Below are 25,921 nucleotides of genomic sequence, written 5' to 3' on the forward strand. Positions count from 1 at the left end.
AAACTTTGTCCGATTACTCTCAAAGATTAGTAGCACGTCATAATTTCCATCCTACGAAGGAAAATTAAGATTCGACTATTCCTATTAATTGAAGATATTCAGTTACTCGTATTTTTAAGCTTCGAGAATCTAGACTAGAGCCTAATCCTGCAAATGAAGTCAATTTAGAATATCTCCACACGGAGCACCTTTAGATTTGAGAAGCCACGACCACAAGGGTGAAGGCCGTGTAAATAATGAGAGAAAAAATTCCTCAGCGGAAATAAGCGTTTTTTGTGCATTCCATGCAGCAACTTTGATATTCCGCAGACTTGCTGCCTACATGTGCATACTGAGGATGGCAGATTTCTGCTGATGCAGACAGCCATCCGACGGCGCACCAAATGATATGATTGCAAGAAAGGATCGCCCAGAAAAAACACCACGACGTTTGGCAACTTTGCGAATTTTCGGGATCGTATACCCTATTCTACGCAACGCTGAAGAAGATTATTGGCTCAATGCGTTCAGAGTCACGTGAGCTGGGCCAAGAATAAAGGGAGTCCGACATGCGGCAAAGGGGTTAAGAAGGAAGGAAGTTGGACGGCGAATGTAATGATTTGAAGGTGACGATGGTTTGTCTGGTGAAAAGGAATCCAGAGAATGAAAGGAAAATGGTTTTTTTCTTTTACATGATGTGTGAATTTCACACGCCGTTCGGCTTAGTACTGGGTAAACTCTGCCATCGTCTACTAAACCGACCTTCGGGTTGATTACTGTGTTTATGGTTATATATATTTATCTGTGTATATATGTATTATATATATATATATATATATATATATATATATATATATATATATATATACTCATTTATATAGAAACAGATATAAGGAAAATGGATAGGAACACTCAGAAAGGACGAACACAAGAGAGGTGGGGAAGGTGGAATCCAGCAGATCACGAATGTAAAAATATTTCCTAGTCTAGGAAATATTTTTACATTCGTGATCTGCTGGATTCCGCCTTCCCCACCTCTCCTGTATTCGTCCTTTCTATGTGTTCCTATCCATTTTCCTTATATCTGTTTCTATATAAATGAGTATTTGCTCGCCGTTTGGCGGGATTTCATGTTTGAATGTGTATGTATATATATATATATATATATATATATATATATATATATATATATATATATTTAAATATATATATATATATATATTTTTTTTTTTCTATATATATATATGTATATTTAATATACGCTGCAGTGTTTTTAATCACGAGTTCTTGCTTTTTCAAAGAGCTTAAGGAGTACAGTTGTAGCTCTACGTAGCCTTTGTACCACATGCCGACAGTGAAACCGACATCTATTTTAATTACCGGTCTTCAGTTTGCTTTGCTAGAGCGTTCTTCTCTAATTCAGTTACTGTGATGAGTGAGAGAGGACATTCACTTTACCCTACGGCTAAACCCCCTCCCGTATTATTTTTACGCATTTGATGGAGTGCGCAACCGTAATTTGACTTCGCGTCCATCTACTGACCCGAAGACGCTCATAATCCCGCTGACAAGTAGGTCCTCCAAACACGGACGTGACGGATTGGCGCTCTCATTACCGCTCGCTGGTGACGTAACTCCTACGAGCACAGTCACCAAGACTGGATAAAACTCACCCCCCCAGCACCTCCCCCCGTTTTGGAACCCTCCTCCCCCATGTTGTACATTTTTCCCCAGTAGGTGGGGGGAAGAAGGAAATTGAGGAAGCCGAAGGAATACCGTGTGGTGATGGACGAGCGATGTGTTCATCGGTGCGGGGTGGGGTGTGTATGTGTGTGGCGCACAGCACACAGCACGTTGTGCGCCCCCGTGGTGCCTTGTCAGCGGAGAAAAAGAGATAAATGTATAATTCATTCACCATAGCGGCGCCGCCTTCTATACGCAAATGAGCGATCGACGTTTCGCAACGCCTTTTGCGGGGAAAAGGTGACCTGGGAGCAGCTCAAGGTACGCGCTCGACTAAGTGAGAGGGAGGCATGGAGGTACTGCTGGTAGTCTGCAGACGGAAGTGATGATCTTCTCGTAGCGAGGATGTGTAAAGATTGGAGGTTACTCTCCAGTGAGTACGGAGTGAAGGCCACCATCGTGACGGCGAATATGGCAACGGATTCATTGTTTTCCCCTCATTGAGTTCTACTTGAAAACATACCATTTTATTGACCCTGTATTTCATCCATTATTGTTTATGCAAACAATAAAATGTTACGACGCAATTAGAGCCCAAAGTTTTGAATCACTTTAGAGTTGTTCTTCGTGTTGAATACCACGATGATAAAATGTTTTGTAGATATTAGCCGAAGCTTCATTATATAAGCTGAAGTATAACTGGGGCAGAGTACCATCGTGAGTAAATTTCGTATACTAGGGTCCCGACTTTAAACTCGGGTGACTCTTTGTGCAAGACCATCCAAGCTATTTAACTTAAATTTAAGCTTTGCAATATTCTAACTGCTAGAATTTGTGGGTACCTTATTGGCGGCACAGGAGATCTTTCTATATGTATTACCTTGAGCCATATTCTGTGGCCTTTACGCCCTTTAAGGCTTAGCTTTGGATGATCTCCACCGTCTGCTGCCAAAACCGGCCTACAGTTTAACTGCAGTGTACAATATGAGTGCAAGGCAGAGCGGTGATTGAGGTTACACTATTTTTTTAATTGGAGGATTGGGACGAGAGGGACGAAGGGCAAACAGTGAATATAACTGTAGTCACCTACCCCATAGGGCGTATTTTTAAACCACTTCGTTGTTTATGGGTCGAAATTATTTCTTCGCCATTTTCAAATGCTGAGTTTTCATTTAAATACTTGGCCAGCGTGATGAGAATCACGATGCACTGCCTATGATCATCATTATGAGTCAAATTGCTACTTTTTCAAACGTTAGTACTAATTTTAAAACTTCTGTTGTGATAATCTGGTGGAAGAGTATATACGTTTATTTATTATTAATGTTTACATTATTGGAATAATGCTCAGACTTTAGCACACCAATAAGAAAAATTGAGTAAAGCGCTCGGGACGGGTTTTAATCTCCTACTTAATCATTGTTAAAAACCTTCGTATTTAAAAACCTCTGACGATTGCCCAAAAAGGAATACAAATACTTTAATTCGAATGGTCATCGGATATTGTAACAACACCATGAAGTAAACAAATTTCGCAATTTTAAAACTGACACACCCTCACTCACCATGAGAGTAATCAGAAGGAACACTAGTGTATTCCAATTCCGAGAGAATCGTTAAATTCCAAAATGATAGATCCGCATGAGGTAAACCGTTTAGAAGAAGTGACTGAGGTTGTAATCAGTTAACTTATTTTTGCCTCAAGTAATATAACATTGCGAAAAAAGTACTGTTAATTATTCCGTTTATTTACTTGTAATGACCTTTTAATTTAATTTATCTGACACCCTATCACCAAATTTACCTTGGTATTCAATTCTAAGAAGACTTGGGCCAGCTAAGACTGGTGTACTTTCAACCAAGTTCTGCACTCATATTTCCTTTCACAAACAATTGTCAAAGTAATTTATTTTTCCCTTGAAGCATTTCGGACAGATTTGTTGCATATTTTGTTTTGGTTTAATATTTTAATGGACTTCAATTTCATCATTGTGAATATTGTTTTAAGTTGCGTTATTTTAGAAATAAGCTGAGTCCAAGCTTAATTACTTAAGCTTATACAATATTATGTTTTATTATCTCACAATATAATTCTTAATTATTACTATAAATTATTATTCGCTGTCATTTATAGCGTATCATCTGTGTGCAACTATGCATTTTATTCGGAATAATTATTTATAATGTTACAAGTGAATTAAAAATCATTTTTATCAACGATTCATGCAGTGATTTCCGACTCAGCTGCAAAATAAAAAAAATTCCGACCATAATGAACACATTATTTCATCGATGAAATCTGCAAAACTTATAATAATATACTTATGTCTAATTATAATTTCTTATTCTACCGTTTTAGCTTGGTTTTGAATGAACATAGCGTGAGAAATCCCTGAATTTCTTAGTTTTGCCTATCAAGACGCAACCTGACACCTCATGCTACAATAAACTTATCTTACATTTCGAAAACTTCCTTCCTACCTTCATTCCGTCCAACATTCCCATCCTACCCCTTCCTCGTTCGCTTAACGTACTCCCCTCTATCACAGTCTTCAACATCTAGTTGTCGATTAAAATGCTCTGTATCCATGTTTCCTGCCTCTTTTGAATTTCTGCCGACGATTCCCACTCCTCCCTAGACCGTGTCTAAACTTTCTCCTTTGTTTTCTTTTCGGTCTCGTAAGTCACCTTTTCCATCATTCTCCACATCCACAAGTGAAAACCCTCCAATCTAAAAATTTGGCCTTGCCTCAATGACTAATTTTCCGTGACTTACGAAAACACGTTTTATGTTGAAATTTTGACGAGCCTTTTCTCAACATCCATACTCAACATCTATGTAATCAATTTCATTCTTCTTGTGAATTCTTCTTTGCCTAACACAATTCCTCTTTCTATGTCCCTACTCCATTGAGCATATTTTATCAAAACACCTCCAAAATAGGTAAAATAAACTGTCTGATATATTCTTGGTGTTCGAATTTTGCCAATTTTTTCCAACACATTTTTGCCAATGGCTTTTCCACGACTTTTATGCTCCCTCTGTGGGCGGATTCGGATGGTTCTTAAGGGTACGCGCGAAAGCTTCTTGGACGGGACTTAGGATCCCATGGTGGTATCCTTTGAGGGAGGATTTCACTTTTGGGAATAGAAAAGAGTCTGCTGTTGTCAAGTTGGGACTGTCAAAAAAGCCGGGGTTTTCTTCAACGCCTGCAGGTTTTCGCATACAGAGCCTTGGCCCTACTCCTGGCCGTCCGTCAAGACCTTTGGGACGAATTAGGTGCAGATCATTCGCATCGGCAAATTTTCAGTGATACATTGCCAACTTATCAATGCCAATACGATCTGCGATCATTTGCACACTTAGCCGATGGGCTGAATTCAGTACTTCACGCACACATCAGGAAAAAATTTACCGATACTTTTTATACAAACCTTGTAACTTTAAACTTATCCTTCCTCTTTCTCGAAAGCCTAATCTATTTTTGTTCACATTAATCTTCTTCTAATATTTAACGCACTGGTTTTCTAATGTTCTCAATAATGATTGTACCATCTTGGCTGACCTTTTACTAATGCTTGATCATCCGAAAATCTAACTGTTTTTATGAATTGCCCTCCTACTGTCACTCCTGCCTCCAGTCCTACCCATTCCTCACCTACATATCCATTGAAATGAGATGCAAAATAAAAAATAGTAAATCCTTATTATTCACAACGAATGCAGCAAAGCTTCATTGATATAAGATCCAGACAGTTTGAAAACACTTACAGTCGTTTTAACCTTGCTAGAATATATCTTTACATGCATGTGAAAATGAAAATTTTCTTGTCTTTATTGCATGGAGGGAATACACAACCTTCAATCCTAAATGGATTCAACGAGTGAGAGGCAATTCACGCCACGTTTTTATCATTGCTACAGTTTCAAGGGCAATTTATGTGCTTTAGATTTATAATATTTCGATAAAAAGCGTATTATTTTTTGTATATCCGTCGATATTTTGCGAAGACGGCAATGGGAGGAGGCTAGTAATGTTACAGTTGAAAGCCTCGCCGCGACATGTATACGACCCGCGTTGCTTTTATGTCGGGTGTGGTAGCATAAATCTGAGCGAGTGCTTTCCCACGCGTAACTCCTAATTCGTTTTCTCAACGTATGTTCTGTTTTCGGGTGGATTTTATGAATGCAATATAAAACGAATAAGTGCACTTCAGGATATCAAAGATAAAATAAAATCACCAATTCTTGCGAAGATCTTTCTCAGTTAATGTGAATTGTTCGTCGTATTTTCTTTTTGCAGCGAGAGTGCAGACTCTCCATGTTTATTGAACTAATTTCTTAAGCTGACATCCTTATAGTTTGTATAAATATGATTGGCTATTATTTGTAACAAGAAATATTAACATGATTATTTTATGGGTTTATTTAACTTCAGCTTTCTATGATAACCACTTTGGTGTTGTTACTAGAGTCCTCCCGCAGCTTCTTAAGACAGGGATCCCTGGGAATAAAAATGCATCACTTCGGTATTACTGTGCCTAATTTTGAATTATTCATGCTTTTGCTATACTGTACGAATTAATAAAAAATGTTTACATTTAAATCTTAGTTTTTGCGTGATTGTAATACCCTTTAATTTTCTTTGAGAGTCACATTTATTCTCATTGAGTTCTCTCCTTGTATGGTACAAATCCTATAACCGCCGTTGTTAAAGTCAAATTTTGTTGAGTCGTGCGGCGTTTGCGGGTTGGACTTCATGTTATTGCTTTTTCGTTAATTTGGTAAAGCACCGTTGACTGATATGCACGTCTTATATTCCCATCTTCATTCCACATGGATATTTATCCCTTTTCTTTATCACTGCATTTTGAACAAGTAAGTTTAAGCATTTTGCGAAAACCATCTTTTATGAACGAAAACCTGCGAGTAGCTATTGATGAAATTCGTATAAAATATCAGCTGTGTACTCATTTTTTTTATTTCGGATCAAATATTTTGGAGGTATAACGGATTTTGTGGGCATAATAACTGAGTATCTCATGCCCTTTCTTTGTCTTTGATTCAGTGTAATTTTGGAGACCGCTTTTACTACCACTTGCCTGCCTTGAAATTTAATTAATTTCGCGCAAGGGAAAGGTTTTAAGAGCAGAGATACAACAACCTAGCACCTCATGCATAAGTTGACTTAGGGTATATTGCGCGTGCTTCTCTCAGGAACAAGAGTTTTGTGTTTCGACGCGTGTGATAACCCTTTGTCTGTCGTACTGTTAGCATGTATCCGCGTCGAGCTTGCTAGATTATATCCGTTCTTTCTTTCCTCCCTGATCCCTGGTCATAAAATTGGCTTCCAGATTTTATTACTTAAGGTAGATTTAATTTTTCACTTTTGATAGATAAATGATTCATCATTGGAAACTATTGAAGGAAGTGGGAGAAGTGCGAGCGCATTACACTATTAGTATTCTTTGAATTACGGTGAAATTATGTATCTTCCTGCATTTGTGCATTTTATGCTGGATACATGCAGTTTATGAGAGTAGCTACCCCATTACTTCTTATATCTATTTTTAATTCTTAATTTTTGCTAGTCTATTCTTGGAAATTTGAACAAAGTCGGCAAGGAAAGGCTGTAGGAATCCTTCATTTTAGGTGTGCTTAGGTATAAAATTAAAGTTTTTCCTATAAAAATATAGCAGCTCTTGATTTTAGCCGTAACCATTCGATTAAGTTGGAAAATTTGAAATTGTGAACATTTTATATTGAATTAACACAGACGGAAACAAGAGATGACAGGTTTCAAAAATCAGGTGCCCAAATGGAAGGTTGTGGCGAAGTATTAGGCACTTTGTACAATTGACTCATTTAATACGCTCTATTCTCGTTTATTTTTTCATAGTATACTTAGACAATTTCATTTTTCATGAAAATGGCTTAGGATGATCACACACATAGTTAAAAAACGTGTATCAACTCAATTAGAAGCAAACATTTGCGAGTAATATTTAGGATGGACGGGCATAATCTTGGCATCATGAGCTTCCACTTATTCATTATTTTTCCTTACGCGGCAGTCTATTTAGAAAATAAATTCAAAGTGACTGGACGCTTTGTCCACATTTGGACTTTCTGTTAAGGGAAATGCAGCCATTTCAGGAGGGAAACGTATGGATGATGGTTTTAATCACATACGTAGATGGAAGTCTCATAGTTCTTTTTTAACCATTTAACTTTCTAATCTCTGTTAGAAACAGGGAATGTAGAGTCGTATTTATTCCGTAATAAATACATATTTTTTGACACTGAATATATATGGGTTGAGTTAATATTGTTACTTATGGATTATCCCTTTTATCTATCGATCGTGACTAAAATTTAAATGATGTTTTTGTAGTGCGAGTCTCAACTTCAAAATACATAACGTAAAGATTATTCTACATAAGAAAAATAATTGTAGTAAATTTATCATACTATATTTCAATTTCCTAGTGCGGTAAATACTTAATTCAGTTGTTGAAGTAATTCGGCAGGTCGCTTTGTAGAAGCACGAACCAATTGATACGAAACATGTACGTCTTTCTTTTAGATTACCGTCAACGCTATTAGCTTGTTGTAAGATCCGCTGACGATTATTTAAAAGTTAAACTTATGAAATGTCATTACTATATATATATTCTTCCAGCCGATGCAAATATTTAATGACTCGGCAACTGAGCACCGCTACCATTTCAAGTCCCGCCTTACAGTAAAATAAATCGCAACATCATGTACCACAGTATACTATTTTTCAACCCCGCATGCGTTCTACCGTCTTCCATTTTATTCAACAAGCCTATTCTTTTCCTCCCTCTACTCTGCTCAACAATCTCCCCTCCGCCACTGGCTTTGGTGCAAATATTCCGTCTTCTTCCCCTGTCTTGTCTATTTCTTCTTTATTTGTTTTCTTTTGTGCACCCTTTATTTTTTCATTCTTACCCACAACCAGATCTCATAAGCCTTCAAATTTATGTTAATACACTGGCCGCAAATACCCAATGCTGCATGTTTCCCATTCGCACAAAATTACACTCCGTGCAAAATCTCTCACAATTTTTTTCCTTAGACCCTCACTTAAAGTCTTTGTTAACAACTCCCTTCTCTTTGCATAATTTTCTTTGCCAAATAGGATTTTTCTTTTAATCTCCTAAATTTGGCCTATCTTCGTCTGAAACATTTCGTAGATAGTTGAGCTGTGATATCTGCGCCAATTAATGCCCTCCCATTTTAATGTTTTAATTACCTTTCGTATATGTTCAGAACATCATCAAATTTATTTTCTTGTCATTGATCCTCAACCGGAACTGTTTCAGTTATACGCTCAATCATAGATTCAATTCCTTATGGGATGTATAGGAATGTTGATAGACGCAAAATTTTTACTGTAATTATGCTCTCCTTGGACTTCCACTTATGCTTTATGACTATATTAGATCGCTGTTTGAATTTTCAAAAGACTCAAATCCTATTTTCATGAAGTCAATCAAGTTTTAGCCTGAGAGGAATAAATATTGAAAAACAAGTTTAACATTCATGACGTTCTCCGACTTTTCATTACGTTTATCGTTACCAATTCGATCAGACACATCAATTAGAAAAAATAAATAACTTCTGACTTAGGTTATAGTCCTTCATTCATTTTTCATCACTCTACCAGAGAAAGATCGCTACAATCACTTCTTCAGATTTCAGCACTATAATGCTTTATAATGTTTCTCCGGAGAGAAAAGTGCTTGCTGAGCCCTGTCTACTCGCCAAATATATCGGAAAATTGGTGGCGAGAACGGGTGAGGATATGGAAGCCAGGGTGGGTGGTTGAAAACCCCCCTTCTTGCTCCCCCCTCCTCCCGCCAGTTCCCCCCATACCGGCCATATTCCCTCCCTTGCGATGATTGGCTGGAACCAAGGATGCGTGTCACCCCATTGTCCTTGGGACACTTCACTAGACACGAAAATGGGCGTCGGCCCTATACTCTCCAGGGCTAATGGCGGCCCAAACCACCGCAAATCAATTATATTTTTATTTTTGCTCCATCCTATTAGCCCTCTGCCGCCGTTTGCCAATTTTTATTCTATCGGGTGGACTTTGCAAAAAAAAGAAGTCGGGAAGGTTTTATTCTGCGTCCTCAAGCATAAGATAATGAAACCGCCAGGTGTCCCTGAGAGGAAATTCTCGGGAAGTTCGCACATGATCAAGCCCTTCCTAGGAAGAAGTGATGTGATGGCGTCTTAGCTGTCCAATTCTACAAGGTAGACAAAAAACTTTTATGAACAAGCGCTTTCCACTATCCTGTGAATGATCGATAATAGGTTGCTTCAATTGGCTTTGTTTGTCAGCAGAAGTTCAAGTAAGCCGTCTTGCGATAACACAAAGGCCAATTGAATAACGCCTCTTTTATTAAAAACAACCATGAGATGCTGAAACGTAATCAAGAGCGAGCATTCACGTGAAAGACTTGTCTGAAACACTTTATAGGGAATAAAACTTGAAAAGTACTGAGAACACTGGAAATATTAGGAAAATTTACGTGGAACGTTTCACCGTCTGATTACGGGTGCCCTTTTATCGGCTCGATTTCTCGTAAAATATCCAATTTTTTTAGGCAACACATTACAAATTATGAGGAAGCTTGAGAATTAGTGAATGAGAAAGATGTTTAGTAAATGAAAAAGAAGAATAAGTTTAACTGATAAAAAAATGTAACTGACTGCAGAACTGCCATATTTTTTTAAATTTAAGAAAAGTCATTGAAAGAAAAGATTGGAAAGGCTAGGTAGCTAAGGCATGACTAGTCTTTTTAATGTTCAGGACTTAATTCTTTAAGAAAATCCTTTATAAAAACATTCAAGTCTTAATTTGGAGAAATGATGTTTATTATATAAAAATTAACAATTAATAACTTAAATGGCCTGTTTCGAAAAATATGTCGGAATATTTCCCGTACATGCCGATCTATATTAATAATTTTTTACCATGCTCATTAGGTTCATTAAGTTTGCGGTAGAAGGTACAAGTATACTCGTATGGCTCTTCAAAACGCTCAAATGTTCAATAGGTATATATCAATATTGTACATGATATCCATTAATGTGCAGTAATTGGTTTATTAACAGTTTTAAATTTCTTTCAGAGAAATTTATGAAAAATAGATTGCATCGAATTGTAATTTTCATTTTGATGCTCATGTTTGTAATTAGATACTGATAACTATATCATAGTTTCAAGTGTAAGAGCAGTATATATAGAGGCTTCACCCCAAGCAAGTCAAAATCATCTCCCATGTTTCTTTTAGAGGTTTGTATAGAGACTGGATCTTTTTAAGCTTTCAAAGCTGGATATTGGTTGAGTATTATGGGAACTGCTGGTTGAACTGAAGCGTCTCCAAGCACTTCCGAGAATTGTGATCGAAGCTAGATTGTTGGCTGTTGAGAGAAGACTTGGGCGCTACTCGGAATAGTATCAATAACATTCAGGCTCTTCTTAGAAATCATTTAAGAAGAGTTACTGTACGTTGCAATATTCTCTGCACAATTGAACCATTTGTTTCAGTGAGATTATTGCCTGTTTAATATATAATGATAGCCTTTGGTTACGAACATTTTAATTTCTTTAACTAAGGCTTCTGTGATAATGTATGATTCATCTAATTGAAATATTACTTTTTTTAAATGGCCATAAGGGAAAGCCTTCCATTTGTGAAAGGGTGATTCTCAAGGGCAGAAAACCCCACAGAATTTCAGTAAAATCTGTAACAGAAACCTCTAAAACCCGGTGAATACCATTGCCTAATTGCAACTGTGTGCATGGGGTGGTCATATTTGCGACATCGACTAAATAATCCAAATCCTGCATTAAATCGGCTGTCAGAACTGCGATATCCTACCGAACAAACCTTATTTGAACTGTTGTCGTTTTTCATTAGATAATTCACATTCATGTCTCATTGTAGGACCGGAAATTATATCAAATACTACTAGTTTTTTCCTCTCCTATTCTATGGATAATATCTTGCTCCAGCATACTCCGTTCCGCCAGTTTGCGGGCTATTGTGAAGATGGATCTATGAGCTAGCTTTGAGGAGTCACATTACTCATGGATGGACTTTGGCAAAAAATCGTTTGGATGATTAGTAGTAGTAGTAGTATTTTAGGGGAGGCGACCGACAGCTGAGGTCATTTGGGCCATAGGGGATGGACAAGAAAGGATGAAGAGTGGAGAGAAACCCGGCGTCAGCATTAGCCTACTCTCTACGAAAGGTGCCAAGGGGTCCACAGCTTAACGTCCCATCCGACGGACGGCGTACTCACTCAAAGTGCCCTCCACAAAGCACCTCAAGTAGGGATCGAGATACCTCTGAAAATATTCAACACCGCCGGAATTTGAACCCGAGCCCTCTGGATGGGAAGCCAGTACGACAGCCACCGCACCAATCTCAATCCCCTCGTTTGGATGAATATGATGTTTAAATTTAAATATATCCTGGATATTTCAAATTACTTTTTTATCCTAATGAAGGTAGGCGATGGTTCCGCAAGAGGCTTTCTACTTCGGCCTAGCGGTGGTGTTCTTTCGACCGAAGAAACCCGACGGAAAGGCGTTCGCTTCATCCTCTTTTGTTTGCTTGCTAAGGGTAGTGTCCCCTCCGCGAGTTTTTGTTCCACCGCGGGGTATTTCGGGTTTTATTTTAGCTACGCCCAACACGTGTGGTGGAGTGTCGAAGGAGCGGTGTAAGCTGCATGGGGGATAACGCTTTTCAAGGGTTCCCTCTAGGGTTTAGGGACCGGAAATGAAGGATACGCTTTTTAAATATGTACTACGTCGTGTGTAGGGGAAGTGTTGAGAATTCCTTGAATCAATAGTGGGCAACCCTAGACTCGTGGTTAGTATGCGGCCTTGGGAGTTGGGTATGCACGCGGATTATGTGTGTTGAGTATTGCCGGTCTCAAAGCAAAACTTCTGGAGCCAAAGTCTCATAACCACGCTCTTATCAGGTTTGCCTCAAATCTCTCTTCCTCCAGGGCCAACCCACGCCGGAAGCGACACCACTACGTCTCAAGAATTTCCGCTTGCTCAGAAGTAATATCATAGTGAGATTAAGCATCAAGTAATTACTGCCACATTGTACATGAACCTTTTGATTGAGAAAATTTGTATGGCCCTGTGCTGTGTAAGTAAATATTTTTCATTTCAGGCTTGTGCCATTAGCGTGGAACACAGTAAAAATCAGGAGGCTTGGTACGAGTTGTTGATACCAAATGATTTGTTGCCGCGGGGAATCTTCAGAGCGGGCTAAATAATTTCCAATGAAAGTAAAACATGATCAACACTAATCATCCCTATTCAGTGTGACTGCCATATTTCTCACAATTGTCGTTATTATCGTTTTATTATGTATATTTTTTGTGAATGTTGAGTGTATTTCTTGGCATTTAGTGTATTGGAATGGAAGATATTCTATGCTACATAGCGCATGAATAGAAACTAGCTATTCATCAGTTTTCTTCCTCAAACAGTTTGGGAACAATTGCTCGAAAACAGTGACATTTTCGTGAAAACCGTGGTTTATTTATAATAGGATTTAGCATTGGTCATCTAGAGGAATAATGGAGAGTGTACTAGAATGAGACTAGTGTAATGGCAGGGTGGTAAAATATTCAATTATTCCAGTGTGATGCATTCTTGTGGTTTGTGGGTATATATGTACAGGGTTCGTCCGGAAAATAAGTGTACTGAGCTCAGGAAAAAAAATTTATTACACTTTTACATATCTTAAGCTAATATTCCTCAAAATATGACCCTTGTGAGTCGATACACTTGTTCCAGCGGCGTTCCCATTCCTGGAACGCTCCCGCGAAGGCATCATCGGGAACCTCTCGAAGACTCGTCGTCGACCTCTTCTCTGCCCTCCACGAACATCTTGTGCCACCGAAAGATCATGTTTCTGGACATGGCTGACTCCCCGTAAGCCTGGTTAATCATACCGACAGTTTCGGTAGACGATTTCCCAAGCTTTACCGCAAATTTGATGGAATGACGCTGCTTCGGCATCGCGTTCCGTGACGTGGGTCGAGCGTGGAGGTTCGTGTTAACAGAGCTCCTCACTACACCACAGCTCAGAGCCGACTGCCTTTTTCAGCGTCGCTTGCCAACATACCCCCCTCCAATCGCAGCCCGTCAGAGCGGTGCTGGGCGCGCCGCTTCAGGCGCGCCCAGCCCAGGAGTCAGTACACTTATTTTCCGGACGAACCCTGTATTTTCAGTATTATTCTCTTACTCTAATAGAATTTAGACAACCTCGCCGAAAAGGAACTCCTTTCAATACGAGTGAATCGTTGAGGAGGATAATGCGCAATTGTTCATTACATTTGAAACTCTCCTTAGCGTCATCACATAATTTCATAAAACAGCTATCTTAGATATAATATTTGTTTCACATTCTGGATGGCTGCGTTAATTAATGCATAGCATGAAGTCGTGTTTCAACTCCATTACGAGCATGTTATTTATGTTTATAGGTAATGCCTACATTTAGCGTGAATGTTTAATTCATAGATCTATGCTTGCGTATTTACTCGTAGATAAGGCCCACTATCTTTACAAATTTGCTCAGGCACCGTCACAGATATAATTGTGGCGAGGAAATATTTTCTGTGTACAGGTTATCATTTTTTGTGCATTCTTTTTTTATATCAATGTAAAATTTTCAATCAGAGCGCATTGTTCAGATTTTGTATTTTACAAAGTAATAATCAGTATTATCTGATTCATGCTTAATTCAGAACACACTTCGTGACGATTTTTCATCATTTAATTCGCCAAATTCGAATGGCTTTTATACTAATACTATGAGTTTGACATGATATGGAATAAAAACGAAATAGAAAAGATTGCTTGGTGGAGTCACTTTAATTCAAAAGGTGGTAACGTCCTAATATGAAATATTAATCTAAAAAAATTGTGGTAATTGTGGAAACTGCTTAATTCATTAATTGAAGCAATTATTGCTAAGTTCCATTTCCTAAGAATATTTGAATTATCACCATTTGGAAGTTGACCAAATGAAATAATGTGCCATGGCAATATTTTTCATGCCGGAATTCCAAAATTCATGTTCTTTCGTAATGATATTTCATCCTTTTGTATGTTTTTCAACATTTTGAAAAAGGTTTATCGACTCCCATATAATGTATTGAGTATTAAATTATCCCTTCAACCTTGAATCGTTCTTTCTAATGAGTCAGACCTGATAAGTCTTAGATGGTATCACCACCATTACCTTTTACACGGCATATGCATGCGTCCCTTGACTTTGATCCCGTCTTACTTCTCTTCTGCTATATTCGAGACAATTTCAATCAACTTAATCAACAGTATTAAATATTAATCGTAAACATTCATATCCTCAATTTAGCCTGGAAAAAGTGGGTAAAATTGAATTTCTGCTTTGACTACCTATTTGTAACAAGTTCTCGAATACAATCAATATCGTAATATTTAAGATAAACGCCGAGGAAAGGACCATAGTCGTGTGTAAGGAAGGGGAGACGTTGGAATATTTCAATGTTCTCAAGTGAAAAATGTTCGCACGCCTACCACAAAGAAATAAACATTTTTTCGCACTGGAAAACTCATCCGAATAATTCAGTGTTACCGCAGGTTTGTTACTCGGAACTGCAGGTCACGTTTAACAAACGCATGTAATTTAACCGTTCAGAACCAACGGCAATACGTCTGTGGCATCATTTATCATCGCTTCCTAGCATTGCTCAAGATTTGATATGGGAAAGAGGTTTTTTCATTCGTGACTATCTATGTGACCTTTGTAAATTGACTAATGGATTTGGTGAACGTTCGCGAGGGGTCAATTCTTTTGTGGCTATGTCAACCTCCATCGCTGCAGCCGCACGTTTATCATCAACCCGACTATACTTTCCGCAAACCTTCACCGCCATGGAGCAGCCGACGCGACGTCCCGACGAATGGCAGCAAATTAGTTCTCCAATAATTGGCGCACGCATAATGGTATCACCCATTCGCAATATCCCAATCAGCCCCCACCACTCCCAAAAGCGGCGAGCTCATGTTTATCTCCGACCCCCAAAAACGCATTTTCCAATTTACATTAGGCGTAATGCCCAGCAAAGTGGATTAGATGGGCAGATGTGGATGTCTTCATGACGCGCGAAGGTCGATGTACGAAAGAGAATATGAGTAACAAGCGGCGCAAATACTCAATCCTCCCTCGTAATTGGCCTAGTTGATGGAATGGAGGGTTATCCTGAAGTTGGTTTGTTATTGAGAGAGAAGGGGGATGTAGGGGTCCTCTTTTTATCCTTACACCAGATGTTCGATGACGTCGAAAAATCGCTTTTATTTTCGGGTCATAACCCACAGCTGATGCCCGAAATGAAAGGAACTAAAGATAATGTAACTATCATTACCTATTGATCATTAAAAAGATATCTCTAGGCTCACTTTTTCAGCACCGAATGCTTGATTTTAATGCCTACTCTTCAGTTATGGTCGTAATTTGTACACGTTAATGAGTGAGATATATTTTTTAGGAAATTTGAGCTTGAGAAATTTGAGAATTACCTACCTTAAAACATATTTTGCAATCAAGGAATTAGGGCTAATTAAATGTCCTTATTAATGCTTTTCTCATGAGTAATTTCAGGGCACTTAATATTATGAAGTAGGTTGCTTTTGCTTACGAATTTTATCGTGCAATGAGCAAATTAAAGAAAGGTGTGTACAACCGTAGTTCTATTCCTATCTTACCGATTTTGAGTTGTTATTCGCATAAGATTCGCGGTCCGGATTAGAAGGGCTTGCCAATAATGGTCCATTCTTCATAATTGGAATTAGAACCATTTCTATTTTGATGTCAGAGTCGGGTTTTAACTAATTAGCATAATATACCTACTCGTAGTTATTTGGGATTAACTAGAAAGAATCGATGCATCAAGTGTCGAATGCGCCGCACTAGGAATTAATTGATGCTTTTCTAATAACTCACTGGTATCTGCTGTTGTTTCTTACCGAGTTTTTATTCATGCGATGTTTTTAACCCAATGACTCTAGGCGATTTTTTTCCTTTATCAGCGAGCGATTATTTATAGGACGTGGTCCCTCCATCACCCTTGACCAGCTGCTGTAAAAATCGATTAAAGGAATTCTCTTCTCGCTTCCGGTGGGTCTGGCGGTGATGTCACAATTATAATCATCGTACATACGCGACTTCCGGCAATCGCAGCGGGGGTCGGCAGTTCGAAGTGGGATTCGTTTGCAGAGGGCGTGAGTTCAAAAAACGAGTTTCGCATAGATACCGCGTGCCACATGCCATCCTTTCTGGAGGAAGTGGTGACATCTACCGTTGGATGGGTGATGCCTTAGTAGGAATTCACTTGCGCTTCTTCCATCATGTAGTGCTTATTGGGGGGAGAGGGGTGGGTTTGAGTCACTGAAATAATATCGGATCGCCCTTCCCCGCCGCTGAGTGCTGATCAGGATGCGCCGTGCGCACATTTTGACGATTGCCCGTAATCGATGTGATAGGAAAGTCGTTGGTATTCGATGCAGTTCCTCTCAGCAGCGGTCGACGTGCTTGTAACCAGGATTTGGTTTTGCTTGTCGGGGCTGGTATTTTCCGGTAGCGTTTCCGTAATGGCCCTCGGAAGCTATAAAATGTTATAGGGCAGCGAATAGAATGATAAATTTGAAAATAAAAATTCAATCCATTCCTTTCATGCTGGAAATTTATTCCATCGCGCCTATATTTATATGACCCCTTCCGTTTGGTGTCGTTATAAAAAAATGCTAAGATATCGCTAATGGGATGATGCTCCCTTTGGAAACAACAATCCTCTTTACCATGATAATTAAACTCAACGCCACCCATTTTTAGGAGATCGTTTTTTAAATTAGGAAAGCCTTGCCACATTTTCATAGCCATCAATAAAAGGGTTGAATATTTGACACTAGGACTAGAACACAAAGACGCAATCAAACTGCTAACATACTTATACATTTATTTCTATTCTCCTGGCATCTACATATTATATTCGGATCTCGTAGGCAATAAAATGTCTCTAGTGTTGTATCAATTCTAGTAGTAAACCAATTGCAACTCAGGTGAGGGAGTATTCGAAATCCGCTAGTGATAAAAAGTATCTAGCTATCGTAATTTTATTGTCACGTTCAATTAGATTTTGAATAAAAAATTGTGGGACATTAATCTTTCTTCCTTTCCTATTATTGTTAAATAGAGATTTGACAGCGGTATCTTGAAAGCCAAACGTATGTCTTAAATGAATATATGTGCCGTTAATTTAAACGGGAAATTTCGTTGCCCTCGTTGATAACTAACTGAGTTCATGCTGTTATTCAATGCATTACATTGCTGCTAGTGTCAAGCTGTGGCGGACTCTTAATGTTAAACTCTTTTAGTTGTTTTCTCCTTAAGTGAATCTTTAAAATATTTAATTGAATTACAACTGTTTTACTTCGATAAACATTTCATTTAGTGTCAAGTAAGTGTATATTTCCCCATGTTTTTCTTGCTACTATCTGCAAGGACCAGGAAATTTATTGTTCCGGGAAAGAAAGTAATACCATTTATTAGTTAGTTGCAATTGAAAATATTTAAAAGTATACCTAAAAATATTCTAATGCCCGAGTAGGAAGTTAAATTTATAAATCAATTTATTGATTTTCTCATTTCAGTAACGAACTAATAGGTTTCTGAAAATTTCATGTGAACTTTGAAAATCACCCTCATTAAACATCCCAGTCGAGGAAGTGTTAAATCTGGGAGATTTAGAATGGAAACCAGAGCAGGAGTCGCGCTTGGCTTAAATGAGAATTGATGTTAATGGACCCGAGCTGGAAATTTGCGGTTCTGCTCAATGCGGCTCCCTTGGGTGCGTGAATATGTATCATTTTGTAGCGGGGAATCCATGGATTTAATTTTCAATGTTTGCTATTCTCATAACCATGACATTCAATGGTTGGATTTATAGGCATATTTTCTTTGACGTGATTCCAGCCTTTTTTTAACTCCTTTATGATTGATGGTGAATTTCACGCATATGACTGTTGCAACTTAATTAACAAAAAACATTTAAACAATACGAAATGGATCTTATTTCAGTTGTACCTTTTGTAAAATAGCAAAATGGGGGATATGAGTGCACAATTAAGTAAATGAGGTTTATATGTAATTTTTATAATTCTTTTTGAGTTATATTCAACAGAAAGGAAATTTATCATGTGGAGTACCAGGAAAGAGAAAAAAGCCTGGTTAATATTGTTATATAATTCAGCTTTGTTGAATCAGTATTGGTGGAAAGTCATTAGGCATAAATTTATTCGTTGAATAACCGATTAATCCTACTCATTTTGACCTGGCAATACTATTCCGTTTGAATTCTGTCCGTTACGTGCCTACCATCTTTTTTATTTTATCTGAGTAAGTTCCAGCAGATTTTCTGCGATCGTAGGTTATCCGCTGGCCCGGACCGCGTTTAATTATTCCTTAATGGGCTTGTTCATTTATTTGATGATGACTAATTAGTGTAAAAAATTCGACTAATCGACTGAATTGCCAAGAGCATATATTGTTCTAGCGCGAACTTTTGTTCAAAATGTGTAAATATTTTCTAATCACAACCCAATGAATATGAAGACGTATTTAATGTCAGTGTAACCGCAATTGATGTATTAGTAGGCTTGAAATGTACGAGGATTTACAAAAATTATCATTTGCCAAAATATTATGGCGTGTAATTTTAGATATAAATGCATGTATGGTCCGCTAGTTTTGATTTTGCTAAACTCTGATGAACTAATTGATTTACCTGTATGCATTTAAATTCATCTTTATTGATTCAATTATTTAATCAAATTGTACTATATTTATTTAGTTAATTAAAATTTAAGAAAAAAATCATTTGAATTTATTGTTACTGTTCATTCTGCTATTATGGTCAAAGTTCAGTTTCTCTTCTTTGGCTAAGTCCTGGCACTTGCAACTAGCGTCCTAGTTGACGCGATTTCTGCAGTGCTGGGGAACATGTAACTTAGTTATTTATTTCCTCCATATTGCCCTTTCCTTAAAGTTCTTTCGCCCCGCTTACGTTCAGGCTTGTTTTCATACATGCGCTTCTTTTTGTAGACTACAATTAATCCTTCGTATACCTCTTTAACCCCATTCATCGACGACTTTCCGGTCTAGACCGTGATCTGAAGGTTTCCTGTATCTGCAACATGTTTATGATATGTCTGACATTATCTAAGCTTTTCGATAAGATTATAGAGGGGGATGTACACTTTTTACACACCACAAATATGGCACATTAGGCTGTGAATTCGTTTTTTTACACACTTTTCAATATTTTTCGGATTGTAAAAACAGTTTTTTTTAACTTCTCAAGCTTCATGTAATTATTAATTTTATTCTACATATTTAAATTGCGACATTTTTTAGAAGTCAACGTCATATGCTTTCCTTTCTTTCCAGTTCTGTCCTCGTTCCATTGTAAATTTTTCGTGCCGAAGTTTGGAATTATGAAATCAATTCATGACTTGAAAAAAATGTTCCTCCCTCGATTTATTTACCTATAAACAAACTGTGTGTAGTAATTTAATTAGCTGGAAACGAGAGTTACTTCCGTTTAGGCCATGATTGGGTTATTGGCGGCTCAGTGCATTGCGTGAAAAGGCCGCCGCTCAGTCCTCTCGCGTTTAAACGTGTGCTTGGGTGTAAGTATCACTCGCTCATTCCGATCTTGACTAAGAGTTCGGAGAAATGCGGATTGATCGTGGGCCGTATGCGTGCAGGTTGTCGGTATGTATGGGGCGATGCACTGTTCTGCGGGGGAATGACGTGAAAGGCTGCCATTGTGGAGGACGGACGCCGCCGTCGACTGACTGAGATTGAATGCGATGATTCAGAGGGTGTTCGACGATTGTGTTTGGTCACGGTTTGCACCGATCCTTCCACCCACACCTGAAAGAAATGACCAATAGTTTCACTTGAATCCGTATAATTAATCACCAGGTATTCTTTTGTAACTTCGGACTCAATGATGCAACGCAATAAATCGCGATATGCTTTATTGTATATAACAGATTTGGGCCCAGATGGATCCCTGTCTAGCTAAAATGGCATCACAAATACCTTTAAGATAAAATCACATCTCAAAAGGAACATTTTCAAAACGACTGTTATGATTAGTAAATCGATCAATAACCAACAATGAAACATAATACGAATCTCAAATTAATCTTCTCACCGTAGATATAAGAGGGCAGTCAAGGAAGTAACTTACGTTTCGGCGTAGCGTGGCGGTGGGTAGGACTAGGGCCACCATCTTGGTGTCCAAACGCCCCTACTCTCAGTGCGCATTCTGCTGTGGTAATGTGCAGACTGGTTCTTCTTGTTTGCTCACTGCAAACTATTAAAATGTGCGCAGCAATAGAAATACCCGCGAGATTCAGTGATTCTTCTCGTAGATTCTCGTTTTTCAATTCGAAAGTATGGCGAAACGGGAGGTATTAGGAGCCGGTCTATTCTTATATTGCATCCATTTATCTTTCTTTTCATACTCTTCTTGAATACTTTTGCTCAATAATGAATTGTGGAATACAAAGTTATTGCGCAAAAATATGTATAAGATTCCTTCACCTCAAGTTCTCCTGCTCCTAATGAGATATCATTGAAATGACTTTTTCACTCAATAGCCTCACCGTTCCAAAGAAACTGCGGGAGATGCCGCAACAGTAACTTTTAACGGAGTCATCCGCTAATGTGCATTTCAATGCAAGAATTTCAGAGCGTAAAAATCATTCGCCTTGACTGGGACTCGAACCCAGATCCCTCAATATCCGGTCGAGTGCTTTAGCCACTTAAGCTACCGAGGCGTCCTCGTAAACTCTGAAATTTTGGGGCTTTTAAAGGAACTAGATGTTATGACGAAATACCGTACATACAATGTCACATGTATTCGTAGTCGTGCGCGAGGCGCCACTGTCCACGAGGTTAAAGCCAACTTTAAACACGTATGGTGTTTTCCCTTTGACAAATTCCAAAGAAACTGCGGGAGATGCCGCAACAGTAACTTTTAACGGAGTCATCCGCTAATGTGCATTTCAATGCAACAATTTCAGAGCGTAAAAATCATTCGCCTTGACTGGGACTCGAACCCAGATCCCTCAATATCCGGTCGAGTGCTTTAGCCACTTAAGCTACCGAGGCGTCCTCGTAAACTCTGAAATTTTGGGGCTTGGAAATTTGGAATGGCTTTGGGAAATTTGTCAAAGGGAAAACACCATACGTGTTTAAAGTTGGCTTTAACCTCGTGGACAGTGGCGCCTCGCGCACGACTACGAATACATGTGACATTGTATGTACGGTATTTCGTCATAACATCTAGTTCCTTTAAAAGCCCCAAAATTTCAGAGTTTACGAGGACGCCTCGGTAGCTTAAGTGGCTAAAGCACTCGACCGGATATTGAGGGATCTGGGTTCGAGTCCCAGTCAAGGCGAATGATTTTTACGCTCTGAAATTCTTGCATTGAAATGCACATTAGCGGATGACTCCGTTAAAAGTTACTGTTGCGGCATCTCCCGCAGTTTCTTTGGAATTTGTCAAAGGGAAAACACCATACGTGTTAGCCATAAGTTGGCTTTAACCTCGTGGACAGTGGCGCCTCGCGCACGACTACGAATACATGTGACATTGTATGTACGGTATTTCGTCATAACATCTAGTTCCTTTAAAAGCCCCAAAATTTCAGAGTTTACGAGGACGCCTCGGTAGCTTAAGTGGCTAAAGCACTCGACCGGATATTGAGGGATCTGGGTTCGAGTCCCAGTCAAGGCGAATGATTTTTACGCTCTGAAATTGTTGCATTGAGCCTCACCGTTTATTATCATTACGTAGCTACGAGGTAAAATTGCATGTATTTGTATGTTACCTTACCATAATAGGGTTTGGAAGGCTAATACAGGGTGGAGCAGAATGGATTCCATGATTTGAAGGGTGAATTGTGAAAAAAACCAACCATGATAATTAATTTAAAAAATATTTTTGAAAACTATATCATGTCGTTTTTTTTCAAGAGGTTTTAAAAATTATTTCATCCAGGTGCCGGCCTTGGTGCACATATTGAGTCGTTCAATAAAGTGTTTGAAAACTATTATCAGCATATCTCGTGTTATTCTAGCGATGACGTCGGTAATTACCTCCTTAAGAGATTTCAAGGTCCATGGTTGAACTTGGTACACCTCAGCTTTGAGATATACTCAAAGAAAAAAAATCACATGGGCTAAAATCCGGGGAGCGAGGGGGCCAGGAAACATCCCCTCGTAAGGAGATCAGGCGGCCGGGAAATAATTCTTGCAGGATTTCGCGTGAACGACGGGCGGTATGAGCCGTGGCACCATCCCGTTGAAACCAAAAGGCTTCTGTGTCATATTCCTTACCATACTCATTTTGGGGAGTAAAGAGTTCTCCAGCATCTCAAAATAGAGAACAGTGTTCACAGTCACAGTTGAAACTCGAGATTCAAAAAAATAAGGCCCAATAATGCCTATGGAAGACACAGCGGACATAACTATCACTTTGGGGCTATGAAGTGGTCATGGGTGAAATTCGCGAGGGTCGTCAGTCGCTCAGTAACTAAAAGGTTGCTTATTTACTGAGCCGGAGAGGTGAAAATATGCTTCATCGCTAGACCTTAGCGCCCTCTGCGTCGCCATCACACCTTTTTTGTTCTTAAAGAATGTTTCTACGACAAAGCTTCGATTCTCACCAGACCACTGCATGGTAACTACTAAAAATGGCGTTGATTTCCCCAGCTAACGCCACTACTCTCAGTCCGTTAATTTACCTGCGCGGTCTTAAGTGACATTTTGAAGCTAGAAAGTCCATTCTGCCCCACCCTGTACTACCAATGTTTTCGAAGTCATGCATAAAAATATTCAGATGAAATCGGAAATTTAATCGGTTTGAGTTAAATGGTGGCATTTTGTGAGTGAGTGTGTGAGCAAGTGGGCCAAGGGGGATAATGGACGTTTTATACCATATTGAGATCCGATAGAATAATGTTTTCGCTGTCCTATAATTTTGTTGGCCAAAGTAAAGCGCTCCGCCGTTCCTGGTAACATCCTCCTCTCGAATGCTGCTGCTCCTTTTACTCTCAGAAATATGAAATACCGAAATTTTGACCCAGTATATCCCTAGCAAAAACCGCATATTTGTTTCTGCTTAAAAGTGAAAACATTTTGTCACCCACATGATCTCTGCATGTCGTTATTTAACTTCTTTACTGAAATTCTACAATTGCTATGCGTCACATCTGGGCTATTTGTTCCCTCTGAGTGCTGCTTTCTCATCAGCACTCAGTCACTTCCGTCCGTTTGATCTTGCGCTCACGCTGCTAAGTGGTGAGATGAGTGCTAGGTTTCCCCTACGGATGTAGTGAATAGCCGAAAGGCTAGAGCATGGGCTTTCACGTACTCTCAGGGCATAGTTCGGCATTTTGGAAACGGGCGTTCTAGGAATCAAAATAATCCCAATTTTTGCACTTATTTAAATAGCACGCGATAATTTTTATTGCATTCCTAGCAAATTTTGTATGCGTAGAACAGTGAAGTAGAGATAATTTGAAATAGAATCATAGCAATCATATTTTTTAATATGGGTCTATGAGATCAGTTAGCACCATTTGTTCTTATAGATATACGCAATAAACATTAAGCATAATATTGTCGTCTTATTAAGATTTGCATTAATGTGAAGAAATTATTGGTGTGTTGTGGTAAAACTTATCTATGTTTTCTACTAAAAACTAATATATTGAGAATCCTCGGTTAATTATTTTTTTCTCCTTTTTTTCAATGTATTCACGTAGATTTTGGCACAAAGAGGAAGAATATTAGGTATATACTTCTCATTTCATTTAAGCCAGTGTAATGATGTTTTAATCAGCCTATTTTATCGAAGCTTTTCATGCTGGAATATTGGTGGTGTAAACGTTAATTTCAGAGGTAAAAAATAATCATAATGCAATAATGTTTGATGTCATCGTTTGACTTCGGCTCTTGGCCTATTGTGCACCATGGTTTTCCTTTGGGTATATTAAGAAAATTAGGAATTGGACGTACCTTGAACTTCTTATTTAATCGACGTGGTGTTGGTTGGGGGGAAGAATTTTTTTTTTAATTTTTCGAAATACTTATCATCCTAATATTTCTAAACAAGGTCAAAAAGTAATGAACCCAAGCCTGAGGTCGTTCTTCAATTGTACTTCTCATTACTAATTTCGTCGAGTCACGAGTAATTGATGAAAGAGGGCTAACGTTGAGGTCAGTATTTTTTCCCCACAAAGATTGAGTTTTAACTTGAATCTGAAAGAATTAAATTTTTGGAAATTGGAAAAGGCGGAAAATTTACCAATTAAATTAGAAATACTATATACACTAGTCATTATCATCGCAATCAATGGGCATCGATCCTGGAATGGGTTTGGCGTTGCCTGAAGCTCAGTTCTACTGCGTGGTTCTACTCGTCGTTCCTCACCATTTTATCGTATATCCTTGTTTAACGCCTCGTCTTTTTTGTTTTCTCACTTTCTCATCCCATCTACCTCTTAAGTTGTTCCCAGTCATTTTTTTATTATTTAATATTGTGAAAAATATTGTGTCATAAAAAATATATAAATATAAAATCAGCAATATGTGTATCCCTTCTTTTACGGATTTCCCATTGATTTATTTCTTTTCAGGCTCAATAGAACTTGTTTATTAATTATTATTTCAGGTTTAAGCTCACAATTTCTGTTGATTCAGAACTTTTTGTATATTCTCAGCTGCTTCAGCCGGAGTTCATTTCTCCAAACGTTGCAGAAGTTACATTTGTGTTTTTTTTTTGGACTGCTACCTAATTTAGAAACTTATTTTCCGTGTTGACATAGATTTTTCTCGCCGTAAAATATTTTTGTGGCTTTTATTACTCAGGTTTGTGCTTTCTCGGCTTGGTTTTTCCATTGTGATAAAATATCTTCCCAATGGGCCAACAATTTGTCATGGCTTCATATTTCCCCAATTTTATATTTTTGTTGTCGTATATTATCTTGCGGTAGACCATTATCTTAGTTTTTGCCTTCAGACCGTAGGTGCTTGTACCTATTCGCTTGCCATCTTTCAGATTATGCTT

General features: G+C 38.4%; 1 protein-coding gene across 2 annotated transcripts in view; it reads left to right on the plus strand.

Annotated features, from left to right (window-relative positions):
• Positions 1-25,921, plus strand: part of LOC139691814 (matrix metalloproteinase-2-like) — a 595,651-nt gene that overhangs the window by 310,541 nt on the left and 259,189 nt on the right. The gene's annotated exons all lie outside the window — the stretch shown is intronic.

This window comes from Hetaerina americana, unplaced genomic scaffold (assembly GCF_022747635.1).
Source record: "Hetaerina americana unplaced genomic scaffold, ioHetAmer1.1.p SCAF_4, whole genome shotgun sequence".
NCBI lineage: Eukaryota > Metazoa > Arthropoda > Insecta > Odonata > Calopterygidae > Hetaerina > Hetaerina americana.